This window comes from Oryctolagus cuniculus, chromosome 6 (genome assembly GCF_051225735.1).
Source record: "Oryctolagus cuniculus isolate XC-2025 breed Fujian yellow rabbit chromosome 6, ASM5122573v1, whole genome shotgun sequence".
In the NCBI taxonomy this organism is placed as follows: domain Eukaryota; kingdom Metazoa; phylum Chordata; class Mammalia; order Lagomorpha; family Leporidae; genus Oryctolagus; species Oryctolagus cuniculus.
Window position 1 is genome coordinate 92690756 of NC_142872.1, and position 7165 is coordinate 92697920.

At 47.0% G+C, this 7165-nt stretch overlaps 1 pseudogene; it reads right to left on the reverse strand.

Moving 5' to 3' along the window:
- Positions 1 to 5223: 5223 nt before the first annotated feature.
- Positions 5224 to 5823, reverse strand: LOC100344554 (mitochondrial carrier homolog 2 pseudogene; annotated as a pseudogene).
- Positions 5824 to 7165: the final 1342 nt, after the last annotated feature.

The window sequence follows — 7165 nt, forward strand, 5'->3', positions numbered from 1 at the left end:
ATAGTGCCAATCACTGAACTAGACCAATCACTGAACTGCTCTGTGCCTCAGTTTTACCACCCACAAAATGGAAATTAGCACTAGGCCTGCTCAGAGGCTTATGAGAATTAGATAAAATAGCGAGCAAAAGCCTCATGGCATAATGCCTGGCACATAGTAATGCTAGTTTTTAAGAAGTATTATTAAGTTTAAACCTAAGTCTGACTGTCTTGATTACTGCAAAGCCTAGTTGGTGAGTTTGTCTGCTGCTCCTACTCAAGCCCTGATTTCAAGCTTCCAACACTTAAGGATGCCGGGCACAAGGAGAGTGGGGCATGTCCCCCCCCAGGACCAGGAAATTCACTCCAGGTGGCTTGCCTGGCTTAGCAAATAAAAAAAAAAAAAAGTATGCCCATTTCAATTTGAATTTTAGAGAACAAGAAATTGTTTTTAGTATTAGTATGCCCCACACAACGTTTGAGGGCATCATTCTAATGTTCAAAGACCTACGTGTTATTTATGGTAATGTAACTAGGTATCCTTACTGTGTCTGACAACCCCTTGGTCCAAGCACCTGTCCTCCGGGGCACCGCTTTGCCTAACTGAAAGACCGAAACCAGCTGTCTTCCTCACAGAGGAACTGAAACAAGACTATTGTACCTACTAAGGTGACAAATGCATCTCTGGCTTTACAAAATAAGCCCCTGAAGATTCAACACAGAGGTTCCTCAGAGGCCCTCAGCCTGGTGCCCCCCAAGTGTGCAAAGACTGATGCTCCAGGGGGTGGCCAGGGCTGGGGACTACAGGTGGAGGAACCAGGTTTGGGAATCACAACTGACCTGTGTTAGAGACTTTTTTTTCTTCAAGATTTATTTTTTATTTATTTGAAAAGCAGAGTTACAGAGAGGAGAGGAGAGACAAAGAGAGAGCAATCTTCCATCTACTGTTTCATTCCCCCAGATGGCCACAACAGTTGCGGGCTAGACCAGGCCAAACCCAGGAGCCAGGAGCTTCCTCTGGGTCTCCCATGTGGGTCCTGGGACCCAAGCACTTGAACCATCTTCTGCTGCTTTCCCAGGCCATGGCAGAGAGCTGGATCGGAAGTGGAGCAGCTGGGACTCAAACTTGCATCCATATAGGATGCTAGCATTGCAGGCAGCCACTTAACCTTCTATTTTGTGATGTTCCCACCCCCCCTTTTTAAGACTACTTCTCTTTTTTAAAAAAAGATTTATTTTTATTTATTTGAAAGGCACAGTTACAGAGAGACCAGGAGAGAAAGAACTCTTTCATCTGCTGGCTCACTCCCCAAATGGCTACAACAGCTAGGGCTAGGCCAGACTGAAGTCAGGAGCCAGGTGCCTTCTCTGGGTCCCCTATGGGGGTACAGAGGTCCAAGCATTCGGGCCATCTTCCTGCTGCTTTCCCAGGCAAATTAGCAGGGAGCTGGATCAGAAGTGGAGTAGCCGGGACATGAACCAGATTTACCCGCTACACCACAGTGCCACCCCAAGACTGCTTTTTGAGAATGGCGGCAGGTCCCCTGGCAGGATTGCTGCAGGGTTCATGTACAAAGGGTCTGGTACGTTGTCATTGGGGTTCCACAGCAGCATCAGTACAGTGTCTGGCACATGACCGGGTCTGATACATGAGCTGTATAACACAAGTCAGGAGGCCACCATTCATGCTGGGAGCTATTGGCCATCTGCTGAGCCACTGAATCAACACCTTTGGGGTGCTTTTAAGGCCACATACTCCTGGGGACAGCTCCAGAACTATGGAAACAGAAGGTATCAAGGTGGGGCCCACGTATGTGGACATTTATCAAGATGCTTAGAGGATCTGGTATGCAGCCAGATTTAAGAACTTCAGGGGCCAGCACTGTGGCATAATGGGTAAAGCCGCCGTCTGGTGCCAGCATTCCATATGGATGTGGGTTCGAGTCCCAGCTGCTCCACTTCAGATCCCGCTCTCTGCTATGGCAGGGAAAGCAGTAGAAGAAGACCCAAGTCCTTGGATCCTGCACCCACGTGGGAGACCCAGAAGAACCTCCTGGCTCCTGGTTTCAGATCAGCTTAGCTCTGGCCGTTGCAGCCATTTGGGGAGTGAACCAGCAGATGGAAGACCTCTCTCTCTCTCTCTCTCTGCCTCTCCTCTCTGTGTAACTCTGACTTTCAAATAGATAAATAAATATTAAAAAAAAAAAAAAAAAAAGAAGAAGAAGAACTTCAGACCCACATCTTGGAATTTGACTTTGTTAAGAACCCTCTTCTGGGCCTGCGCCGTGGCTCACTTGGTTAATCCTCCGCCCACGGCGCTGGCATCCCATATGGGCGCGGGTTCTAGTCCCAGTTGCTCCTCTTCCAGTCCAACTCTCTGCTGTGGCCCAGGAGTGCAGTGGAGGATGGCCCAGGTGCTTGGGTTCCTGCACCCACATGGGAGACCAGGAAGAAGCACCTGGCTCCTGGCTTCAGATCAGCGCAGCACACCGGTCGTAGTGGCCATTTGGGGAGTGAACCAGCGGAGGGAAGATCTTTCTCTCTGTCTGTCTCTCTCTCTCACTGTCTATAACTCTACCTGTCAAATAAAAAAATTTTTTTTAAAAAAGAACCCTCTTTCTTCTGTTCACTCATGGTTCTCAAACTTTAGTGAGAATCATGGAGACTTGTTTGTGCACAGCTGGCCTCCACCCCAGAATTTCTGATTTGGCAGGCAAGATGAGGCCTGAGAATTTGCATGTCTAACAAGCTCCCTGGTGATACTGCTGCTGCTGTCCGGGGATCATTTAAAAATCACTTAAAAACCACCATGCCACAAAAAAGCATATTTACACCATCAGGGTGCTTTTAAATACCTACGCCTGGGTGCTAGATAATTGTTTTTAAATAAAGACCTGCACTCCTCATAATTAGAATGCACTAGGGTGAGAAATTTCTGGTCTCCTTAAAGTGAACTCTGCTCTAACTCCAAAGTGCGTCCTAGGGCAGCAACATCCTCCCACCAGAGCTTAGGATCCTGAATCTGCATTTGGACAAGCTCCTCTGGAGACTCCTGTTCATGGAGAGCCTGGAACACTGCTCAGGTTTCAGTGTAAATGTACCTCCCGTGGGGCAGGCCTCCAGAGCGCACTGGTTGGACAAACACAGCCACAGCATCACTCAGTGCTTCCCATTCACCAGACGGGCAGCAACATTTCGCTGAGCGTGCAGGGCAGACAGAAGGTGTCCACCGATATCACTTGACTGCCCTTTAGGTGAGTGTAGGGGCCAGGGCTGTGGCATAGCGAGTAAAGCTGCTGCCTGTAGTGCCAGCATCCCATATAGGCGCCAGTTCGAGTCCTAGCTGCTCCACCTCCAATCCAGTGCTCTGCTAATGTACCTGAGAAAGCAGTGGAAGATGGTCCAAGCCCTTGGACCTGACCCCCTGCATGCACGTGGGAGACCCAGAAGAAGCTCCTGGCTCCCGACTTCGGATCTGCCCTGCCCTGGTCGTTGCAGCTATTTAGGGAGTGAACCAACAGATGGAAGATCTCTCTCTCTCTCTCTCTCTGCGCCTCCGCCTCTCTGTAACTTTGCCTTTCAAACAAATAAATAGATCTTAAAAAAAAAAAAAAAGTAAGTGTAGGAACTAAGATCAACTAACTGTCTGTGGGCACCCATGTGTGATGAGCAAGGGACCCTCAGCAGTGAATTCCCAGAATCTGAGAGAAGAGGATCCTAAACCAGAACAGAATCCCCTTGTCCTGGACAGGGATTGCCACTGGTACAGGGGAAGCAGGCAGGAGATTAGGAGGAGTAAGTGAACTGAGTAAGTCTCTCACGATTTCTGCACAAAGCAACCCTGCAACGTAACTCCACCCCACTACATGTCAGTCCAATGCACCCATCTTCCCATGATGCACCTATGTCTTATCAGGGACCAGGAAGGAGGAAACAGTATTAAGGCCATGTGGAAGTTAAAAGGCAGGTGGAGGCACCATGAAATTCTCAGGAAGCCTCACACACGCTAGACTCTGCCCAAACTCCACCCCATTTATATATTCAATTAAGGTAACACCCCTGCCAATAAAAGGGATTGTTACACATGGAAGTGGCCTTTTTGTCCATTTGGCCTCTTGCCCATGCTGTTGATCCTTCTCCGGCCTCCTCCCATGCACTTTCCTATTAGGCAATTCTCTGGCCCACTTACGAGGGGAGGGTATCCCTCCCTGTAGCCTTGCCTATGCGCATATGGGAATGCATGTTCACTCTCTCACTTCAAGTAAATCCTTTCACTTGTACACTGTATTTACTGTCTCTGCTTTGACTTCTTATCTCTGAGGGAACAAGAACTTTGAATAAAAACTGAAATACATATTTCCATAACATCACCAGTGTGTACTGATGCATGCGGATGATACAGTTTATGTTCCAAAATGAGGACTCAGCCATTTGGCCCTCTGCAGATTGTAAACTACATGGGCTAGAGGCTGACATGTGGTGGAGCAGGTAAAGCTGTCACCTGCAGCCCTGGAATCCCATATGGGTGCTTGTTCGAGTCCCAGCTGCTCCACTTCCAATCCAGCTCCCTGCTAATGTACCTGGAAAAGCAACAGAGGATGGCCCAAGTGCTTGGGCCCCTACACCCATGCAGGAGACCTGGAAGAAGTTCCTGCCTCCTGGCTTCTGGCTGGCCCAGCTCCTGACATTGTTGCCATTGGGAGTAAACCAGCAGATGGAAGATCTCTCTCTCTCTCTCTCTCTCTCAATTTCTGTCTATAATTCTGCTTTTCAAAAAAAAAAAAAAAACAAACCTGGGCTAGAAGGATCTTGAATGTCTAATACTATCAAGCATTAGGCTCAGAGCACTAAAACTAAATAGGATCATTTTGGCAAAAAAAAAATTTTTTGAAAGATTGATAACATCAAGTATTCCCTAGGGTATAGAGAATAAAGCCCTCATATCCTATTTTTGAAATTATCAACTGATGTACAACTTTTGGGAGGCAATTTGGAAAAAAAATCTCTCCAAATTTTATTATTTATTTGAAAGGCATAGCAACAGAGAGAGAGACGGGAGAGACAGACAGAGACACAGAGAAATCTTCCACCCACTGAATACTTCATTTTTGTCTTTTGGCCCCTGTGTGTGTGTGTGTGTTCCCAAGATTTAAAAAGTATGCCATGCTCTATAGAAATAAACATTTGCTCCTATAATTCCATGCATCTGGGATTATAGAAATGTCACTGTCCCTGCCCCATGTCTTCACATGAACATTCTCACATCACAACAAGTCTTCCCAATGGGGACCTTCTGGAAAAACAAACTATTTCCTTGAATCATGCTTCCCTCATTTTGTAGCATGCACCAGCAGTCTATCCAAGATCTATACACTGGGGAGAAAGGAGGGCATCCCCCAGCAAGCCCACAGTTGGTGACAGCCATAAGATGAGAGGTAAGCACAAAGGGGTAGGTCAACACGCTGGCAAAAAATCCTGTGACAGCTTGGGAATAACTCTTCATTTCATTTGTGGTGGACACCCCACTGTCCAGCGCCAAGTGTTGGCAAGGTAGGCCAATGAGTTTCAGAGCCACAAGGAAATCATGTCACCCAGAAAGTGAGGAATAAAGACCCGCAGAAAATCCTAGGATGGCTTCTTCCCGATAGATGGTTACTATGGAGTCACAAAGTCTGCAATACTTGGATTCTCTGCCAATGAGTTGCACCATCGATCTCAGTGTGACCACGGGGAAGGGGTGTGTGATGGGGGCAGCAGCTGATAGAGCAATCATCTCTCACGCTGTCTCTGATAACCCGATCAAAGGAAGACGGGACTTCTTTCTGTGCATTTCCAGGTCCCAACTCCTCAACCTTGTCACGCTCCTGGCAATGCTGTAAAACTTCACCATGGACTACAGTTCCAAGGACTCCTGAAACAGTCTTGGAGTTAAGCCTGTGAACAACCCACGCTTCCCATCCATGCTGGCAATGTGCTGAGCGTAACAAAAGAAACAAGGAAGCTGACATACTTGCTGCCCAAAAATATTGTTGGAGGAAGAGGCTCATACCCAACCTGGATGAGCACCTTTACATACATGAGCAGCTGGGACAGGGTGGTGAGACTGGAGCCCAGGGGTGTACCTGACTGGCCATCCGCCATGATGGTACCTGCAGATGGACCTTGGCCCCTGTTCTTTAATATTGCCTTTTATTAAGTACATGATTAAAGAAAACTCGAGATTCCTTTTTAGTAAATTGGTGCTAAACCAAGCAACCCTAATTTTGTGCCTAATCAACAATTTTTAAATGTAAAATATGTTTATGTTTAATTTGTTAAATTTTCTTACAGGTTTTAGTCAACATTTCAGTCTGTTTCTATTTCCCTCTCTGTCTGTACCTTTACCTTTTAAATAAATAGATCTTTTTAAAAAATAAAAAAAGAATAGAATAGAATGTAGTGGTTAAGCACATTAGCCTTGGAGTTAATAGGAATTAAATCTTAATTCTGCCGCAACTAGCTATTTTATTTTTTAAGATTTATTTATTTACTTGAGAGGCAGAGTTACAGAGAGAAAGAGGGAGAAACAAAGAGAAAGAGGGTCCTTATCTGCTGGTTCACTCCCCAGATGGCTGCAGTGGCTGGAGTTGGGCTGATCTGAAGCCAGGAAACAGAAGTTCTAACATGTCTCCAATGCAGGATGAGAGGTCCTAGCACCTGGGCTGACCTCTGCTGCTTTCCCAGGCCATTAACAGAGAGCTGGATCAGAAGTGGAGCAGCTGGGACTCGAACCGGCACCCACACAGGATGCCAGCACCTCAGGCAGAGGCCTAGCCCACTACACCACAGCACTGGCCCCAAAACTACCTGCTTTAATATCAGAAATATTCCCCAATCTCTTCATGCCTCAGTTTTGTCTCCTAAAGATGGCCAAAATAATACCTAGTCTCATTGAGTCGTTGTGGATACTGAGATTAGGTATCAGGCAACCTCGCTCACAGCAAGCAGTTAATCAGTGTGATTCCATCACCATAAGTATTATGAAAAATTACAGCTGTCATGGTGTAATAAAAGGCAGTGGGGGCAGGCACTGTGGCACCGCAGCTAAATCCGCTGCTTGGGGTGCTGGCATCACCTATCAGAGTCCTGCCTCCTCCTCTGCTTCTGACCCAGCTCCCTGCGGATGCACCTGGGGAGGCAGCAGATGA